General features: G+C 35.5%; 1 long non-coding RNA gene across 3 annotated transcripts in view; it reads right to left on the bottom strand.

The window, feature by feature from the left end:
• Positions 1-17257, bottom strand: part of LOC126757063 (uncharacterized) — an 18358-nt gene extending 1101 nt beyond the window's left edge. For 2 of the 3 annotated variants that reach the window (XR_007666674.1, XR_007666675.1), the window contains exons 1-3: positions 16998-17257; positions 11341-12021; positions 10567-11010 (exon numbers count right to left, since the gene is read on the bottom strand). This is a non-coding gene — a long non-coding RNA (uncharacterized LOC126757063). Of the gene's footprint in view, positions 1-10565; positions 11011-11340; positions 12022-16997 lie in introns of those variants that run through there. The other variant, XR_007666676.1, reaches the window with a different exon arrangement.
• Positions 17258-21998: the final 4741 nt, after the last annotated feature.

The following is a 21998-nucleotide window of genomic DNA, read 5'->3' as shown; positions in this document are numbered from 1 at the left end:
GCTCCGGCAGAATCGGGAAGGACCTCTCCGAGCCGTTCGATACCAAACGAGGTTTCAGACAAGGCGACTCCCTATCGTGCGACTTCTTCAACCTGCTCCTGGAGAAAATAGTTCGAGCTGCAGAACTAAACAGAGAAGGTACCATCTTCTATAAGAGTGTACAGCTGTTGGCGTATGCCGACGATATTGATATCATCGGCCTCAACAACCGCGCCGTTAGTTCTGCTTTCTCTAGGCTGGACAAGGAAGCACAGAAAATGGGTCTGGTAGTGAACGAGGGCAAACGAAATATCTCCTGTCATCAAACAAACAGTCGTCGCACTCGCGACTTGGCTCTCACGTCATTGTTGACAGTCATAACTTTGAAGTTGTAGATAATTTCGTCTATTTAGGAACCAGAATTAACACCACTAATAATGTCACCCTGGAAATCCAACGCAGGATAACTCTTGCCAACAGGTGCTACTTCGGACTAAGTAGGCAATTGAGAAGTAAAGTCCTCTCTCGACGAACAAAGACCAAACTCTATTAGTCACTCATTATCCCCGTCCTGCTATATAGTGCAGAGGCTTGGGCGATGACAGTAACCGATGAGTCGACGTTACGAGTTTTCGAGAGCAAAATTCTGCGAAAGATTTATGGTCCTTTGCGCATTGGCCACGGCGAATATCGCATCCGATGGAACGATGAGCTGTACGAGATATATGACGACATTGACATAGTTCAGCGAATTAAAAGACAGCGGCTACGCTGGCTAGGTCATGTTGTCCGGATGTATGAAAACACTCCAGCTCTGAAAGTATTCGACGCAGTACCCGCCGGGGGAAGCAGAGGAAGAGGAAGACCTCCACTCCGTTGGAAGGACCAAGTGGAGAAGGACCTGGCTTCGCTTGGAATATCAATTGGCGCCACGCAGCGAAAAGAAGAAACGACTGGCGCGCTGTTGTTAACTCGGCTATAATCGCGTAAGCGGTGTCTACGCCAATTAAGAAGAAGAAGATATCCAAACACTGCTCCGAATCATCAACTCGTCGTTGTTTTTGGTTAAAAATCGGTTCGCGCGGCATCAACTTCGCACAGAGCTTTCTCATACCCAAATATTTATGAATGATTTGATACACATGTTCAGTTTATATCTTTAGAGTGCCTGCTATCTCGAACAACTTGACTTTATGATCATCCAAAATTATTTTGCGAACGTTTTTGATGTTTTCGTTAGTAATCACTTCTTTAGGACGTCCAGTGCATTCACCGTTTTCGCTGCTAAATTCATTGAGTCTACGGTAACCTTAGCCTTCCATTCCTTGAAGGTCGATTGGAAAGCAATCCCACCTATTTCACATATGGCTAACTTTTTAACTCCATCTGATTCTTTCGCGTTACACTATACATATAAATGAAACATCGATGTAGTTATCAGAAAAAAATTTGCATGAATAGAACCTTCAAAGGATTTCATTTTAGACCCAAAAATCGCTGAAATGGGACTATAACTTTTCATGGACCCACTCACCAAATATATAGACCGAAGTACATACGGCTGACCTTTTACCGAAAATAGAGGTAAATCTATTAAAATTCGCAGAAAGCTTTTCCCTGATAATATGTACCAAAAACGGTAAAATCTTGTTAATACTTTCGTTAGCTCCCATATATGTACATGATATAAATATTTTTCAACCGTCGGTTGACTTTATAACTGGTCCCCATATACGTAGGAGCGAAAACAGCGTTTGATTTTATGCCTCACTCAATGGTCAATATACTTTTGAAAGTAGAAAGTAGTCTAAATAGTTTTTAGATTACTTTTGAATTTCGTCATTCTAACGTCTAAAAACTGCTAAGTTTTGTCGCATTTGAGCCCTCAAAACTGCTGCCCATCCAGCAGCAATTGCATACAATTAAAATACCACAAAACTCAAACTGCACACAATAAGAACTTTTGTGAATTCTTTCGAGTGTGAAATGTGTCACCTTAGACAAAAAAGTTTAATTTCATAGACAATCAGATAACAAAAGCTTTTGCACGCGACATTCATGCGAGATATTCATGATAAGAACTGTGCTTTGCTTACCAAGCTAGTAAAGGCGTAAGCTTTTATGTCAATATATGTACATACATATATATGCGTATAATTCCCCTATATTTGTATGTGCTTCAGCATATTTCCTTTACCCTGTTCCATTTTCCATTTTCCATTGCAAAGAAAATATCATTACTTTCTTGGCTTCCACATTGATCGACGGCGCGTTTTGCACCTGCTGTTTTTCTCACAGGGTCAAATACATCAATTATCAGACCTATTAGACAATTCTACTGCCTGTCTTTGCGACATTATGCTAAGTGACTGTCTGCATATATACATAAATATATATGTATGTTATTGTTTTGTATGGCTTGATTCTGCGGCACGCCACTTCAAATTTGTTTGGTTTCTATGTCATTTATCGGATATTCGCTTTTAAGCGCCTACGCGATTGAATAACAAACATTCGCGGCCTTACAACAGATATATATATGTATACTTATGTTTATATGTATAGTATATATTCGTTTCTACATACAAATTAGCGAAGCCTCCGTTTGCGATTTGTGGCAATATTTTGCACTGTGGATGAAACGTGGACGGCAAGCAAGACAAGTAAAGCAAACTTGTTCGAGTAGACTTGAATATTAAAGACTCGAAGGCACAGAACTTTATCATATCGATATCAATATTAGGTACGCAACTAAGTACTCGCTGTTTTTGTTATGAATATGCAATTAAATTGTAAGGAAACGGTTACAAAGGAATTATTTGAAGTACGAAGTACTCAACGCTAATCACATCTTTTTCCCATCTTTCTGGCCATGCTCGAATACCATTACGATAAAACTCTACATCTTGTGATACTATCCAATAATCACACCATTGTCGGCTGTCGTCTCCTGGGTAGAGCTGGTTGTGAACCAGACCATGTGCGAACGAACGGAACGCATAACGCCGGCCTAGTGCCACCATACAGACAACATAACTTTGGGACTTCGGCCGAGGTGGTGACATTGAAGCAGTCCTTATTTTCTTTGGATTGCTGTGATGAAAACACTTTTCATCAGTCGATGCGATTCGATGAAGAAAACCCATCTCTTTTGTTGTAGGAGCAATTGTCTACAGTTTAAAAAACGGACGCTCAAAGTCTCTCGGTTTCAAATCATAGGGAAGAAACTTGTTTCTGAATTATTCCCAGCCCATGTAGCTTTCAAATAGCTTGGTGGATGACTCCCACTAATAAGCAAAGTTTTTGCGTTTGAGACAGATGCTCATCGACAACGTCTCCAATTCACCGTGTTCGAAAGTTTCGGTCTTCCTTCACGCGGACGGCCACTAATATCGAAAACGTCGACTTTGAAGCGGCGAAAGCTATCACGGCACATTGTTTCACTCGAGTCAGCACTTCTGTAAACTTTTTGGAGTTCCAGATGTGCTTCAGACGCCGATTTCTTTGACTACATTTTTTGTACTTTTTTATCATTTCTTTCTCTCCTTTAGCATCGTATATCCGCAATTTCTTGTTTTGTAATTTTTCTTAAATCATGGCTCACTTCGTAAGCACTGGCTTTTAAAGGCTATCTTCTTTTGATTTTTTTACCAACACTGTTGCTTTAAGGCAGCATTTTAGCGGCGATACACACAACAAAGGTTATTGGACGGTTCGAAACCACAAAAGTGCAACCCAAAAAAAATAACAACCATTTCTTTTCCTACCCTAGCACTCTCTCATATTTCCCACTATTTGCATATCCACACACACTCAGACCTTCAATATTTGCATGCATGGGGAATCCACGGTCTTGCTATTTTTTTTTGCTCTTTTGAATGTCGATGTGTGAACAACCACCAGCAGCGTTATAAACTAATATTATAAATTGGTTTAAATGCGCTCCGGTCAACAACAACAACACCAATACCACTATGAATGAAAGGTGACAAGCTACACATTGTAGGCTCGCCGGCCGCACGCCACTCTTTCCACCCCATCGATGTTCAGCGAAGTTGGCGTTACGCGCTCTAAATCAACACCGCAACCCGATGTCGTCATGCAAATAAACAGACAATTGAATTTTGATGCTCTCCTGTGGCGACTGTGTCGTTGAGCGAACAGCTGGTGGTGCTGTGTAGGGAGCGCACCGTTCCGACAGGTGCATAGAGTTAGCGAGACGAGTGCATGGTGTTAATTGTTGCGACTCATTGTGTCAATGCTTTCCTATTTCCGCATTTATTGTTGCTACAGTGAAAAAAATTAAATAAATATATAGGTAATTGGTACTTATTTATATAAAACAGAATATATAAATAAATAAATATAATGATATACATATATGTATAAATAATTTTGGTTGAAGGTGGTAAAATTTTGTGTAGTTGTAGCATCAAAAAGGGTTTTTCAATGACTTGGTTTGTATCGATCCGTTTGTATGACAGCTATATGTTATAGTGGTCCGATCTCAAAGATTTTTCCGGCGATTGCGTCGATACTTTAGATAGGCAATTTTTTTGTTGTTGAAATATTTTCTAAAATTTGGAAGAAACAACGAGATGTCCTAGGCTACAAGGGAAAAAAGGTTTCCAAGCTCGCCATCAGCGTACCGTCCGCTACGCATGCTCAACACTGTGGGAAAGCTACATGAAAGACTACTTAAACTTTTACTGGAAGCGGCTATCAATGCAGCTGGCGGACTCTCCCCCACACCGCACGGTTTTAGACCCGGAACCTCACCTCCAGGCGCTATCCGAAGCGTTATTGAAAGTGTAGAAGGCGCACAGCGAAGATGCCCCAAAAACAAGCGAGATGAGCAAAAGTGACCGGCGCTTTTGAAAATAATTTCTGAATCTTCGATTATGTCAATGTCGTGGTGTGGAGCTAACATAGTAACAGAAAACTGTTACACCAAGCTGCAGAGGGATCACGACTCATATAAATTACCGAGGAGCACAAGGGTCCATTTTAGATGTGTGGAACATTAGTTATGATGGCATACTAAAACTTGAAATGCTGGACGAATCATATTTAATCGGCTATGCGGAGGACAAAGCTGCACTAATGGCAGCAGATTAACCATCTGGATACAAAACCAGTATATCGCAGTAAAGGCAACGAAAATCACCTCTTATCTTATCAGACAACCAACATAGGAAGGCCCACAAACGAAAAGAAAAAGCTCTTACTGTCAACAACTACCAGCATCTTAATATACAGAGCAGAGACTTGGGCAGATATACTAAAGAAGGAAAACCGACATAAGGTTGCAGCTTACCGAACTCTGTTAGCTACTGTAATTTAGTTATAAATGGTAATGCTTCCATTGACCTTCTGGCGCACGAAAAAAAGCTGTGGGAGCTAAAGAAAGCAGATGAAAATAACAAGAGCGCTTTTCACCGAATAAAAAAAACACGATACTCGCATGGCAACAAAGAAGAAAGAATGAGAGTTGTGGTAAATGAACGATCAGACTTATAAGAAATTTAAACTTATGAACAAGTCGCAAATTTGGATAAATCGACTCCTACACCATACAGCTGCTATCCAGAAAGTACCTTCATAGAATGGGTAAAGTCGAAGAGCCGTCATGCCTATATAACGAAGCAACAGAAAACGACGCAGAAGTTACTTTACCGTTGCTGTGATGACAGCTTTGATGATGCAGAAGGATTTTCTACCCCTTTAAAAAGAAGGTCTAGTCCGATTATACTAAGGTTTGGTAATACTCCTGTATACTCGAGAATATGTTTCCAAGTAATTATAAAGAGTCTGATGATGTTGTCTCGAGCAAAAGATACTGGCTTTATAAGATACTTCACATACTCTCAATTTATACTGTCGATTATAATGGCATAGCCCTTGCTTGCAACCTGGAGTCGCACCATGGCGCTGTATGTATGTATGTACGTGCAACGCGCCTCCACACGCTGCGTGAAAATAATTGATTGAAACACACACACATTCAAACCACGCAGTACGAAGAAGCGCACGTGCAGCACTTGGCAAACTACCTGATTTTATTACGCATAAAAAATAGCTAGAGTTCAACTTCCATGAAAAAGGCGCATAAAACGCGTCACATTATTACATTGCAGCAAGCATGGTTTTCTACTAAGTTGCAATGCGTGCACGCAAATTCATTAGGCGTCAACTCCCGCACATTTCGGCGGTTGTTTGTCGCCTGCACAAGTCTCCGCTGTGGATTTTTATGCCATTTTTTATATTTTCTTTGTTTTTCGCGAATTCTGGGCAACGTTTGCTCTTCTTCACAGTTGCTTGTCGCCCTTTATAGCCATCCGTCATCGAGAAATTTCGCTAATTTTCTGCTTTCATTGCTTCTACATTCGCTTTTTCGCATCTTTGTGTGTTTTCACTTTTCTCAACATATTACATAGCCATCGATTTTTATTTATTTTTTCCCCCCGCCCACGCACACAAATTCGCGTGTGTGCTCGTGAAAATATAACACAATAATATATATGCGTATATCCGCTGCAATTCAGTGCCAAACGACAAACAGGTACATTCTGCCATTGGCAGTATTTGAAAATGCCAAACACACACATTAACAAACCATGTATACAGCTACACTTACACCTGCTAATTGTCATCTAAATTGCAAAATAACGTAACACCACTTATCATAAGTTTACAGGCGAAGTAAAAACCACTCATATTGAAACAAAATTTGAGTTTTGGCTATTAAATGATTATATAGTGATTATATATTGGCTATATCTGACAGCGGAAGCTGAAAATTAGGTAGCGATATACACATACACACTCATACCTATAACGCCATAGATTCTCCTTGTGTAAATTAATGATGTATGCTGTAATCACTATATGATGTGTGTGAGCCGGTTGTCGGACGCGGCAATAATTACACTAGTTGTATGTTTTGCAAATACACTTTATTGGCCAGGCCCGTGTGCTCCGGCTTATGCTCAACTTAAATCTAACTTAGCCCAAAACCTAACTTAACCATTAAGACCTAAGAACGCATATTCAGTAGTCGACGCTGTCGGCTTTGACGTCTGCGTCGTGCTGACTCTGCTTCATACAATTGTTTATCCAATTGGTGATAGTGCAAGCAACGATCGCTGGTCAACTTGCGTGTGGCTTGCTGTACGTCCGCCTCGCCGCCTTGGTGGTTGTTATTGTTTACATAATCTGCAGAACGGCGAATGATATGTCGTTGCTTTAGTGGCGGTCGCTGCCCACACAATCTGCTGATGAGGCAAGATGTTGTATTGGCCTCACCACATTCGTACCCAATTGGAAATTGGGCATTATGTGTTAACTTGTACGCTCGTCATTTAGCCTATTCGTCGTGATAAAGCTTCGAGCTTTTGTGGGCGTGTAACGTGATCTAGGTTAAAATACCATTAGTTGTTCTTGTAGAATGCAAGGTAATTCTCAGTTAATTTTAGAAGTTACTTTTATATGAAAAAAGCGGAATATCAGTGTGATCATAGTAATTAATATTCATATACATATGTACAAAATAAAATTAAATTGTTTTTAGTTACAAATTGTTTTATGAGGAAATTTATTTCCTGTTACTCCTTTTGTCCACAACTTCAGCATTTCCTACTACGAAAGGTAAACGGCAGATATGGCCCAAGTATGACTGGAGTAATACCTAGCACTTACTAAATGACTTCAGAAATCGTATATACAGACTTATAGCTGCTATAATGAGGCACTGGACTTTTGTAAAGCTTTCGCTTAAATGTGCCTTACAACAATATTTTTCGCAGCAGAAATCTAGCACCTGATTCGGAAACTTTTCACATTCTATGTCAATGCCGAGCTCTATCTACCCATACAAAATATTCGGAACCCATCAGGTACCAAACTTTAAATGGTCATCCACAAATAGAATAACGGATATAAGAAGTTTCGTTGAAAGCATAAAATGGTTTGAACGCAACGTTGAAACGGGATAGCAAGATTATAAGATCCTACGATACTACCAACTGTTAGAATGTATGAAGTCAATACAATTGAGAATATAAAAAGTAACCGAAAGATTTTTACTCTCGTAACTTTTAAGGATCAAAGCCGGGCAAAATTCTTTTCGAATTTCGATAGTATATCTTAGAGGTTGACCGATATTTTCCGTAAAAATTTGCTATATGAACTGGGGTACACATATTCGGTATGTGGTAAATAGTTTTGGTGCGACTTATATAATTTTGCTGATAAGGTGGCATACTCTTTTTGTGCAAAGTCTTATGAAATGGAATTTGAAATTCTGCTTTATATAAGTATATATACTTAACATATGCATATACCAGTATACATATATAAAAACCTTAGAAGGTTTTAGTATTCACTAGTTTTTCAATTATATTGGGTAGTCGAAAAAGTCTTTTCGTATTTTGTCAATAGATGTGGTAGCAGTCGTATATCTCCAGTGCTACGAATCACATTGTATAATACGATATAGTATTGGAAAGGTAAGATTTGAAGTTTCATTCCGCCATTTTCGGGGAAGTTGGAAAAAGGTAACATCTCTACAAAAATGAGTGAAAATAATGAAGAAATTCGCTATATTTTGAAATTTTTGCATAAAAAAGGGAGGCCACCAATGAAATTTGTGAAGTTTACGGAGACGATGCTGTATGAATTCGTGTAGCGCAACATTGGTTCGCTCGCTTCCATTCTGGAAATTTCAAAATTTTGATTTACACTGATGATAGCTTTATACTGATGGAATAAAGTCTCTTGCAGAAAAATGGCAGATAGTGGTCGACCAAAAATGGTATATATTTGTTTACTTACTAATTATTATAAACATAAAAAAATAAGTTGACACAAATTGTATTCACCCTTTTTTTGTCAAACGCTGCTAAGAAGGCCCTTGAGGACGAATATGAATTTGGGTGGTACATAGTAGATGGGGATGTTAACATATGGGATGAGAACTTCTCTCAAACCAAGATCTGCTTCCTAAAATATAGTATTAGTGAGGGTATGTCAAATATGTGAGGGCTTGTTATAATCCACCTTGCCCTCATTATTGCCCGTGTTGTAAAACTGGGCGCAAAAGTCGCTCGCTCTTTACATCTTTAATATTTACAAACTGATCACTTTTTAGCCCATTTAAATGCAGCAACCTTAGTATTATTTTGGATCTTTCTAGTAGTGGCGGGGGGCATGTTGGTTTGTGGAAAAATCAGAAAATTCTCCTAAGCTTTTAAAGTCCTTTTTCTCGGAACCCTGAATTCAGAGTCGGTTAGAAAAATTCCTCTGAAATAGGCATGACATTTTACACACAACCTTCTTAGATATATTTTGCACTTGAAGTAGAAATATTTTCAATAATAATTTCAATTTTTTAAGATATTCAATTTTGTTTACAAAAATCGACTGTTTTTGCAAAGCCACCATTGAAAAAAAATGCAAAATTTTTGCAAATTGTTCGATCTTAACTCTCATTCAGCTAATATAACTTCTCTAATATATAATAATAACATCTTTTGAGTCTTTGAGTTTTAGATAACTTTTAGCAGAAAAATGTTCCTCACCGCCAGATACCATTTATCGGAGGTACCCTTGGAGATCGGCTACAAACTCAAGGGAATCAAGAATTCTTCAAAATGAATCGCTGAATAGTAAAGTGATTTAAATTCTGTAAATGGGTAATCATTCTATGTATTTATTAAATTAAATCTTATTCAGAAAAATAATTGTAAAAAAAATAATTTTTTTTCGGACTTGAAATTCGATTTATATACCCTTAAGAAACTGAATCGTACTTTATTTTAATATACATATATGCAAATAAGCGTGCATAGTAATTTATTTAAATTGTATTTTGCGGTTAATATCAAATAATTTATGCTTGGAATGAAAATTCGTGGACAAGAAGAAATAGTCCGAGGCCTTGGTCGGTGAGTTAAAGAATGCGCAAGAGTAAAATAAGTCAGTTCGAGGCAGTAGTTTTCCTAAAACCAACATTAATTTCTTCATCCTGATCATTTATATACACAAAAACCTTTATCAAACTGGAATAAATTTAAGAGATACATAGGGTAAAATCGTTGGGTGAACAAAAACGTTATACTCTGTAGCGACATGTTGCAAGAGTATAAAGGTAAAACAAATTAGTTTGTTAAAAAATTAAAAAAATATTTTTTAAAAATTTCTTAGACAATAAAAAAAGGTTTCTGTAACCCAACCGAAACCTAATCTAAAAATTTGATTAAAATAATTAAAATTAAAGAAAAAATCAATAAGCAAATACAAATTTTTCTAACTATGCATTACAAAAATTATATAAGCCATTGCCAGCCAGGTCAAAGATAGTAATCAATTGTATAAAGGGCGTATGATTAATATTTTATGAATTCATCAACTGGTGTACATTGCGTATGATGAAAATTCCATGAACTAAATTTCAAGACTACTTTTTACATTTAATTTAGTAAACTATTTTTGCTGAATTTTATGCATTTATCATATCATATTCCTTTTATTACCATTAAATTTTATGCAATTTGTTTATTATAAGTAATTTAATATAATTCTACTCACCAAATAAAATCCTTGCAATGCGAACAGAATGTTGGCTGCTTGAAGAAACGCGGTATAAAGCAATGATCTTTAACGGCGAAAATATTTTTCTTCTTTAGCGCGCCTTTACGTAGGCGTGATTTCATTTTATTCTCACTGCCGCCAGCCTCGTCCTGCAGCGGCTGATCGCCGTTGTTGTCTTGCGTTTCAGACATCCTGTTGGAGTTTTTGGTGTTTTCCTGTTGATATTTACTAAGAGTACACTATATTTTTACTTGCTGCTAATGTTGGGTTAAGGTTACACTATTTGTTGCACTTAAAATAATTTTTTAGATTTAATTAATATTTTTATTTTTTTATAAATAATTAGAATAATTTACACTTATACACTTTGATTATGTTTTTGAGATAAATTTTATAGTTGGGTTTGTGGATTTCAAATTTTTTAGTTATTTTAACTTATAACTTTATTACGGATTTTTTTAGAAATTTATTTTATTATATTTTTGAAAACATGTAGACTTATTTAATAAATTTTTCCATTTATTTTATTTTATGACGATTTTGGCTATTTAATATAAGATTTATTTAATTTTATTTTTAATTAAATTTAATTAATCATAATCGTTTTGCTGCTTTTAGCAACAACTTTAACTTTTGTTGTTATTTTTTAAACGATTTTTTCTAAATTTCCCAATCACAAGCACAATGGATTTACTCTTTCATGTTTAACAAAATACTAACAATTTCACGCCCTTATGCATCATTTGCATTAATTAATTAGAATTTTATAACCTTTTTCCATCAACTTAATTCTTTATATGTTGATATTGTTGTTTGTTTAATTATCCGTTAAGTTATAAGCTCAATATAACTGCAGCTTTTCTACCAAAATTTCATTAGTGGCACACAGCTGCATTTAATCAATCGTTTTTTCAGATTGTCGTGTTTTACGCTGAATTTTGTCCGTCGAATTTTTTTCTCATAATCCGTTTCTCATAATTTTTGTTGTAAATTGCTAGCTTTTTTCTGCTATTTGCACCTATTTTTTACACCAACAATATTATTTCTTCACATTTTTCATTTATGTCTTGGACGTATATCATTATTTATCGAATAAGATTTTTCAGAAATTATTATTACTTTTATTTTTCCTTTATATTATTTTTTTTCACTTTTACTTTTCACGATATTTTTCCACAATTCACGATTTTGTTAAAATTATGCTTATCTTTGAAACATACTCAGTTTCCACACATTTGCTAATAGTTTGTATATACTTATGTGTGTGCACATTTATCATGTATGTATGCTTGTGTTGGTTTGTTGGTATTTTTACGAACGGCGATGATATTGCACACCTGTCTGTTCGGAATTTTTAGTGCGATTTAGTTTATTGCGGTTACCATCAATTGGCAATTTAGATTTTTTGTTTTATCATAACTTGTCAGCTGTTGGCGCCTGCCATATTTTTTCCTGAAACCAAAGCAGATTTATATAGGTCAATTAAAGATTTTTATTATTATATTTTTGGAAGGAATATAAAATAAATAGTTAACTAAAATGCAAAATATCGTAACATCACTTATCACAAGTTTATTGGCGAGGGAAAAACGATATAATAGTAACAATTCATTTTGAAAGGAAATTTGAGTTTTGGTTATAAAACAGTTATATATTGGTCATTAAATGGTTATATATTGGTTATAGTTGACAGCGGAAGTTAAAAAATTGTATGATACATTTACATATGTACTATGGTGTAGTTAAACGTAAGCATTAAAAAACTCAATTTCGATCTTTTTGATGATAGCTTGTTTTCCATTTTAGGTGACGAAATATAAAAAAAATGTAACAATAAATTTAAAAATGAATATAGGTATAAAAAATATGTATACGTTTGAACTCCTATATAAAACTAAAAATTTGTATTTTACGAATTGAGGTTAACTACACTATACATCCTTACTAGAGAAATGTTTGCTTCCTAACATTGGTAGCATAAATGTTATTTTGTGTTATATCTTTTTTCCAGGAGCTAAGTTATTAGTTCCAAAGTTGAAAGTTTTGAGTGATTGCAAGAAGTTTATATAGATGAAAATAGTGCACATATTTTCAATGTTTTAGATTATAAAACTATCTATTTTTGCTTTAAAAAACGCTTATAATTGCATTAAAAAAAATATGCTTTTATGGTTCAAATCCTGCAAAAAAACAAAAATCCAAAAAAAAATATAAATTTTTTTCAAAATTAATTTTTATTTTTATAAAATAAAAAATTCTTTATAAAATTATATTTATTTTCAATCAAATTTAATTTTTTATAGAACCAATTTTTAGACTTTTAATTTTTTTTTAAATATATAACTTTTATATGTAACTTGGAGAAGGTGATAATTATCAAAAACAGTTAGCGGAATTAGCTGTTTGCTTCTATACGAGTATTATCTTTTGTATTTGTAAATTTTAGAAATGGCAATATTTTTATTTATTTATTTTTGCTATTTTTTGTTTATTTTAATATATGTATATCTAATTTATTTATGTGTAAAATAAAATTATTATAGCTAGAAGTTATGTTATTTGAAACATATGATTTTGTAATTCCATGCACATTGTTAGAAAATTCAAAACAGAGACGCATTCGCATAGTATTAAAACAATTAAAAAAAAAAATATAATTTTTAAACGAATTTTTGTTTTAGTTATTTTAGTTATTTTATATTTACGTATGTTAAAAATTTTTCTTTTAGATATTTTTTCATTATGTGAATGTTATCATTTTTATACCCTGAACAGGGTATATTAAGTTTGTCACGATGTTTGTAACACCCAGAAAGAAGCGTCGGAGACCCTATAAAGTATATATATAAATGATCAGTATGTTGAGCTGAGTCGATTTAGCCATGTCCGTCTGTCTGTCCGTCCGTCTGTCTGTCTGTATATTTTCGAACTAGTCCCTCAGTTTTTAAGATATCGTTTTGAAATTGTGCAAACGTCATTTTCTCTTCAAGAAGCTGCTCATTTGTCGGAACGGCCGATATCGGAACACTATAACATATAGCTGCCATACAAACTGCACGATCGGAATCAAGTTCTTGTATGGAAAACTTTCACATTTGACAATGTATCTTCACCAAATTTGGTATAGATTATTTTCTAAGGCAAAATGTAATCTCCAAAAAATTTTTCAGATCGGATTACTGTAGCGTGTGTAGCTTCCATACAAACTGAACACATAATTACTAAAAGAAATGCACCTGTGAGCGGTATATTAGCTTCGGTGCCGCCGAAGTTAACATTTTTTTTGTTTTTTTTAGTATTATAACTACTATGATTTAGGTTCCGTAACGAAAAGCAATTCACATAGTGGAAAAATTCAAAATAAAATAGAATTCAAAATAATTTTTGATATTTTTTATAACTTATATATTTTTTTTTAATGTTTCATTTTTATTTATGCTAAAATATTTTTTTTTTTTGTTCATTATATGACTATTATTATTATTATTTTTAATATTCTCACTTTCCACCATTTAAGTTCCGTAACGAAACGCAAGTAATCTTTTCAAAAACAAATATTTCAAATATATACTATCGTCACATATGTATATGTTTATTTCGTTCAAAGTCATTTCTTCAGCTTTACACGTTGGACATCACATGTAAACGCCGCGGCTTAAACTAGTAACCGAATATCAACAAGTTACGTATACGCACCAGCTGCCCGGGCGCTGCTTTCTTCTACACTTCTGCTCGCAGGCAAATAGAGACATGAGTGCTTTCACAAATATCAACGACAGTTGAGTGACATAAGCGCGCAATGTTGGCAATTACAACAACAACAAAAAATGCATGTAATAAAAAACAGACAGTAAAAAATTATCGGTATGATAATAACGGTATAACACCTGAACGACACTAACTCAGTGTAGGCGACGCAACAGCTATCGATATTGTTTACCGTTATGTGAGTGAGACTTGTGGAAATTTGCGTGGCACCGTGGAGAAGCGGCTTCGTTTGTATGTGGGTGTGTTAATTGGTTGATTTTTGCGACGGCAACGCTGCTGATTCTAGTCGCTGACGTGCCTTTTTTATAGCAGAAGGTGTTGTTGTTGTTTTTACTATTATTAATTTCTTTTGGAATTAATTTGTTTTTATTTCTTTGGCTTCATGGGAAAGGAAAAGAGGAAAAACGTATAGAAATTAAAGCAAACTAGGGACTGCGAAAACGCAGTTGGTAAGGCGAGTTTTGAAATTAAAGGTTTTGGTTTGTCCTAGTACAGGAAGAGTTCTGGCGTAAGCTAGATTTTGTATTCAAATGCAGATAAGGAATAAAAAAAATAATGAGTACAAAAAATAAAAAAGTGTATTGTTAAATGCTTTAATTACAAAAAAAAATATATAAAAAAAATTAAGAAAAAAAATTTTAAATTTTATATTTTTTTTACTTAAAAAAATTCTAAATTTAAAAGAAAAGCAGCGGTAAATTATTTAATATACCCCAACGATGCTTTAAAATTTCATAAACATCAGTGTTTGCATATAATACTTAAATATTGCAGAGCTTTAATATTAAATTTTTAATGTGATTTTTTTTTGTAATTTTTATAAAAATTATTTCTTTCCAAAACAGCTCATTATTTGTCGAAACTGCCGGCAACGGATTATTATAACATATAACTGGCATGCAAACTGATCGATTGGGACCCAATTCTCGTATGGAATACTCTTTTATTTGACGAGATATTTTCAAGGAAATTCGCATGAGTTATTATCCAAAATAACGGTACAATCTGTGATGGAATTCTTTAGATCGGTCCACTATAGCATATAGCTGCCACACAATCTTATCGTTCAAAATCAACAGATATTTTATGCTTTAAGAAATGCCACTGTGAAGTGCTTGGTATTATAATTTCGGAGCAGCCGAAGGTAATATTTATTCTTGCCTTATTATAATTTCTTTCTTCATTTCAAATGTTAAGCATTTTTGGGGAAAATAATGCTTGGTTGAAAACTTTTAATTTAAAAAAAGTATTTTTTTTTTTTTTTGCAAATTTTATTGAAAAACTATTTGACTTTGAAGAAGTTACATGGGTTTACGGGTTTCAAGAAATTGAATTTTTTTATTGTCTTGTTTACTTCCAAAACACCTCCAGAAAATTATCCTAAATTTTCAATTTGAGCCGAGTAATAGTTTTGGATATACAACCTTGAGAACTTGTGCGCTCGAGGCTAAGTGTGCCGTCTTTAAACGGGTTTTTCTAGAAACTGTGTTTTGAAGTCGGTTGGCAAGATTTCTTGAACACTACTCAACCAATTTTCATGAAATTTTGCATACACAATTATTAAAGACTTGGGTTTTTTTCGATTACAACTATTTGAAAAAAAGTCGCGACAATTTCACTGAAATTTTCATTTTTTGTGAAAATATCTGCCAAAAATCCAATTTTCAGTTTTTTTCGTTGGTCCAAGTTCTAAATTAAGGTTTTAACTAAACCACGTATTTTTTACTTTAGACGATGAAGGGGTTATCCTCCTAACGCGAGCTCTTATATTTTCTGAGCGGTCACTGGAAGTGCCGTCGAAACGGCCGAGCTTAAAATATTTTTTTTCCAAACATTTCAGAAATTCTTTGTTAATAGTGTATGTAACAATTAAAAATTCTAATAAATTATTTAATTTTTTATATGAGAAAAAAGAATGGATGAAAAAAGGCAGTTGTTTACCCGAGGAGACCCATATAATGCCTTAAATGGCAAAACACAAAAATCTGAAGTTAAAAAAAAATATTTTTTAATTATTTCATAGCATTTTTATTTTTTTAAGTAAATTATTTCATATCATTTTCAATTATTTAGTTTATGTAAATAAGTTTTGTTTCGTAGTATTTCTTTAAACAACTTTTTTATATTATTTTGCACTGTTCGACTCACCTTCTCTACAATTTTCCAATATATGTAATAATTTTTAATTTTTGCTCATGTGGTCTTATCACTACACCGTTTTATTTATTTGGAATGGGTTTTTTATTGAAATTTTTAACGAAATTTTTTGTTTTCTTTATCACCATCAACAATCAACGTCTAGCCACAGGCCATTGCAATTCTAGCCAGTGCTCAAAATCATCACAAATTGCGTTAAGTTCACACGAAATGCCGGCGGTGCACAAATAAACCTCACACTCAGTTTTTAGCACTCGAAAGCAAAAAAAAAAAAGTTTTGGCGCACAATTTACAACACACACACACAGTTCCAAAAACTTGTTTGTGACAACAAAAATCACTGAATTTTACAATAAATTATGGCGCACGCTTCACAATCGGCCAGCCAGTCAGTCATACGCACAGTTGGCCGCAGCGCGAGCAGGCAATTGGCGAACAGCGTGAAAAGAATGCTACACAATGAAATCGGCCAGCAAAGTTTTCACTAACAGCCGCTTACTTACACAATCGTTTGCTTTTGCTGATGAAGGATTGACTTATATTTTAATTGCTGCAATTTATTTGTTTACCAAACAAAATTTCTTTTAATTTTTATTCTCAGCGCCAGTTAACCAATTGCTTAGGGCTGTGTACTATGTACTAGCGATTTTATTGAATTGCTTCTTTTTGCCTTGGTATTTGACTCTCTAATATCCGATTGACGCCCGCGTTCAGATCAGCACACGTCCGCAACGCTCAACAACCCGATACTTTGTGAAAATTGCCAAAACAGTCGCGGCTGGCGAGAGTTCAGCGCTGACGGCGAGAGTCACGCTGCCTATGCCTAATTGCTTGCTGACAAGCGCATGTGTGTGAATGTGTCTCAGTGTGCGCGTGGTGAATTTCTCAGCTGAGCAACTAGTGTGCTGTGATTATGCTGTTGTTTGCTCTTGCCACACTCGGCCGCTTTTGGCAGTTTCGAATTTGCGCATTTTTTGGAGCAAACTCAAATGAGCTAAGCAAAGCAAGTGCAACAAAAATCTGTGTACTGTGTTGTAGCAGCGCTGTCACACTAAACAGTTGTCTTCATATTTCAGTCTCCCTCTCACTTCGGCGTGCATCCGCGCTTGAGTTAGTGCTCTTTGCTGTCGCTCTTGCAACACATGTTGCATGCAGAACGTTGAAAGTTTTCCCGCTAATTTTCTCTTAAAAGGTTTCGAAATAAAGTTATAGATGTTGTTGGCTTATTTAGCAGAAAACATAAGGTTTAAGGGGTTAGATGGGTTTCCTCGGATACAAAACAGAATTTTTTTTTCTCAACAAACAAAGAAATTCTGACATTTTTGGAAAAATGTATTTTAAACTCGTTCATTGCGAGGCTATTTCCGGTGACCCCTCGGAAAAAAGATGAATCCACGTTGAAGGGATAACTCCGTACAGGATCATCTAAATTAAAAAAATACGTGTTTTAGTTAAATCCTTAACTTAGAACTTTGACGAAGGAAAAAAAACTGAAAATTGGATTTTTGGTAGACATGTCTACAAAAAAGTGGAAAATTTCGGTGAAAATTTCGCGACATTATTTTTCAAATAATTGTAGTCCAAAACAAGTAAGGAAGGGCTAAGTTCGGGTGTCACCGAACATTTTATACTCTCGCATGATATAGTGATAATCGAGATACTGTTATTAGCAACTTTTTTGCGAGAGTATAAAAATGATGCCCTCTGAATTACATGAAAATGTCTGAGAGATTTATCGATATTTTCGGTGAAAAATTAGGTTATGTTAGGTTAGGCACTGAGTTCCTCGTGTTCGATATCAGGGACCTTGAAAAGTTATAGTCCGATCACGAAAATTTTTCCACAAGGGTTACCTCAGCTGAAATACCATATTTGAGTAAAGTTTTATTCCGCTATCATCATTGGTTCCTAATGTATATATTATACAGAGAAGGCATCAGATGGAATTCAAAATAGCGTTATATTGGAAGAAGGCGTGGTTGTGCACCGATTTCACCCATATTTCGTACATGTCATCAGGGTGTTAAGAAAATATTATGTACCGAATTTCATTGAAATCGGTCTAGTAGTTCCTGAGATACGGTTTTTGGTCCATAAGTGGGCGAGGCCACGCCCATTTTCAATTTTTAAAAAAAGCCTGGGTGCAGCTTTCTTCTGCTATTCCTTCCGTAAAATTTAGTGTTTCTGACGTTTTTTGTTAGTCGGTTAACGGACTTTTAGTGATTTTCAACATAACCTTTGTATGGGAGGTGGGCGTGGTTATTATCCGATTTCTTCCATTTTTAAACTGTATATAGAAATGCCTGAAGAAAACGACTCTGTAGAGTTTGGTTGACATAGCTGTAGTAGTTTCCGAGATATGTACAAAAAACTTAGTAGGGGGCGGGGTCACGCCCACTTTTCCAAAAAAGCTGCGTCCAAATATGCCCCTCCCTAATGTGATCCTTTGTGCCAAATTTCACTTTAATATCTTTATTTATGGCTTAGTTATGACATTTTATAGGTTTTCGGTTTTCGCCATTTTGTGGGCGTGGCAGTGGGCCGATTTTGCCCATCTTCGAACTTAACCTTCTTATGGAGCCAAGAAATACGTGTACCAAGTTTCATCATGATATCTCAATTTTTACTCAAGTAACAGCTTGCACGGACGGGCGGACGGACAGACGGACGGACAGACGGACGGACAGACGGACGGTCGGACAGACAGACATCCGGATTTCAACTCTAGGACTTACAAACAACCGTTATGTGAACAAAACTATAATACTCTCTTTGGCAACTTTGTTGCGAGAGTATAAAAAAATCCTTCGTCCAAGCCTTTAAAAATTGTATCTCAAAGGTCTGTGTAAAATTTCATGATAATAAGCTGAGTAGTTTTCGAGAACTGAGCGATCAACAGACTTCAGAAAAACAGTTTTAAGCAAAAACGCGTTTAAAGGCGGCGCACTTAGCCTAGCTAGCTTCAAGCGCAAAAGTTCTGAAGGCTGTAACTTCGGAACTATTAATCAGATCAACTTGAGAGTTTAGGATAGTACTCTAGAGATGTTATAAAACTTTATAATGCAATTGCTTGAAACATATATCTCAACAATGGGTTATAGGGAGACTATAGCTTTTATTATGAGTTGTTGTCCGAAATAGGTAATTTTTATACTCTCGCAACAAAGTTGCTAAGGAGAGTATTATAGTTTTGTTCACATAACGGTTGTTTGTAAGTCCTAAAACTAAAAGAGTCAGATATAAGGTTATATATGTATACCAAAGTGATCAGGGTGACGAGTAGAGTTGAAATCCGGATATCTGTCTGTCCGTCCGTCCGTCCGTGCAAGCAGTAACTTGAGTAAACATTGAGATATCATGATGAAACTTGGTACACGTATTTCTTGGCTCCATAAGAAGGTTAAGTTCGAAGATGGGCAAAATCGGCCCACTGCCACGCCCACAAAATGGCGAAACCGAAAACCTATAAAATGTCATAACTAAGCCATAAATAAAGATATTAAAGTGAAATTTGGCACAAAGGATCGCATTAGGGAGGTGCATATTTGGACCCAATTGTTTTGGAAAATGGGCGTGGCCCCGCCCCCTACTAAGTTTTTTGTACATATCTCGGAAACTACTATAGCTATGTCAACCAACTCTGTAGAGTCGTTTTCTTCAGACATTTTCATATACAGTTCAAAAATGGAAGAAATCGAATAATAACCACGCCCACCTCCCATACAAAGGTTATGTTGAAAATCCCTAAAAGTGCGTTAACCGACTAACAAAACACGTCAGAAACACTAAATTTTACGGAAGAAATGGCAGAAGGAAGCTACACCCAGGCTTTTTTAAAAATTGAAAATAGGCGTGGCATCGCCCACTTATGGACCAAAAACCATATCTCAGGAACTACTTCACCGATTTCAATGAAATTCGGTATATAATATTTTCTTAACACCCTGATGACATGTACGAAATATGGGTGAAATCGGTTCTCAACCACGCCTTATTCCAATATAACGCTATTTTGAATTCAATCTGATGCCTTCTCTGTATAATATATAGTACATTAGGAACCAATGATGATAGCGGAATAAAACTTTACACAAATACGGTATTTGAGCTGAGGTATCCCTTGTGGAAAAATTGTCGTGATCGGACTATAACTTTTCAAGGTCCCTTATATCGAACAAGAAGAATTCAGTGCCTAACCTAACCTAACCTAATTTTTCACCGAAAATATCAGTAAATCTCTCAGATGTTTTCATGTAATTCAGAGGGCATCATTTTTATATTCTCAAAATAACGTTGCTAATAACGGTATCTCGATTATCACTTTATCATGCGAGAGTATAAAATGTTCGGTGACACCCGAACTAAGCCCTTCCTTACTTGTTACCATCCAGTTCTATTTGCGAAAGATAACAATATTACTGAGTTTTGTAAACTAAGCTACATAAGAAATTATTTTTAGTTTGAATCATCTTATATGAATAACCAGATACTTAGTTCTGTATTTTATTATCTTTGGATGCGTTTGTCCGTTATTGGACATTTTCAGTTTTGGTTTTGTAAATACTTAACCGAATTTTTTGAACATAGTTGCTTAATTAAAGAGACTACAGTACGGAATATAATACTCCAACAATCGTTAAATGCAGACTTTAATTTGTATTGCTCTTTGATATAGTTGACTTCAAAATTGACTCCAATTTTCAAACGAAGTTCTCTATATCATCTGATTTCCATCGCACCCTTTAACAGTTGTCATTTGACATCTGTTTGAGACGTGAACTCCGTTCGACGGAAACATGAACAAACCATGTTAAAACGTTCACTCTAAATTATTTGTATGAATCCGAAGTTGTGACGTACCAAACTTTCCTAAAACCACCAAATAATGGTAATTTTGTATCTGAGTACTATCTGTAAGAAACGAAAGATTTGCTCCATTTAGGGACTGTAACTAACCACTCAGTTGGTGACATATTCAATTGGAGGATGGATTCATGTGTAGAAGTTCACCCAAGTGAGGAAAGTTCTCTGATCGCCATTCACTTGGGAGTGGCCAGAAACGATTCTTTTACATATGACTCAAGCAGCTCACGACTTCCGGTCTTTGACCAAGTATCCTCTGGGTAGCCTAAGAACATCCGTTCGAAGGCGAGCTAATGTGAGAAGGCGAAACATCCCCTGCTTAGGGTTGTGCGCTGGGTTTGGGACCCGCCACGTAAAAAACACCCCCAATGAAAAGTAAGCGACAGCCTCGGATGAGAGACCCCCCTTTTGATGACGACCATGGCAAACGAAATAAGGACTACGATTTGAGGGCATGCACCTGGAATGTTCGGTCCCTTAATTGGGAAGGTGCCGCTGCCCAGCTGGTTGATGTCCTCGTAAAAACAAAGGTTGACATCACCGCCGTCCAAGAGATGCGATGGACGGGACAAGGACAGGGACGAGTAGGTCCTTGTGACATTTGCGATGGCCATATAAAGGGCGCAAGGGAGAGAGACTCC

This window comes from Bactrocera neohumeralis, chromosome 4, assembly GCF_024586455.1.
Source record: "Bactrocera neohumeralis isolate Rockhampton chromosome 4, APGP_CSIRO_Bneo_wtdbg2-racon-allhic-juicebox.fasta_v2, whole genome shotgun sequence".
NCBI classification, from domain to species: Eukaryota; Metazoa; Arthropoda; class Insecta; order Diptera; family Tephritidae; genus Bactrocera; species Bactrocera neohumeralis.
Note: the sequence above shows the minus strand (reverse complement) of the source record. Positions and strands in the feature narration are given on the sequence as shown.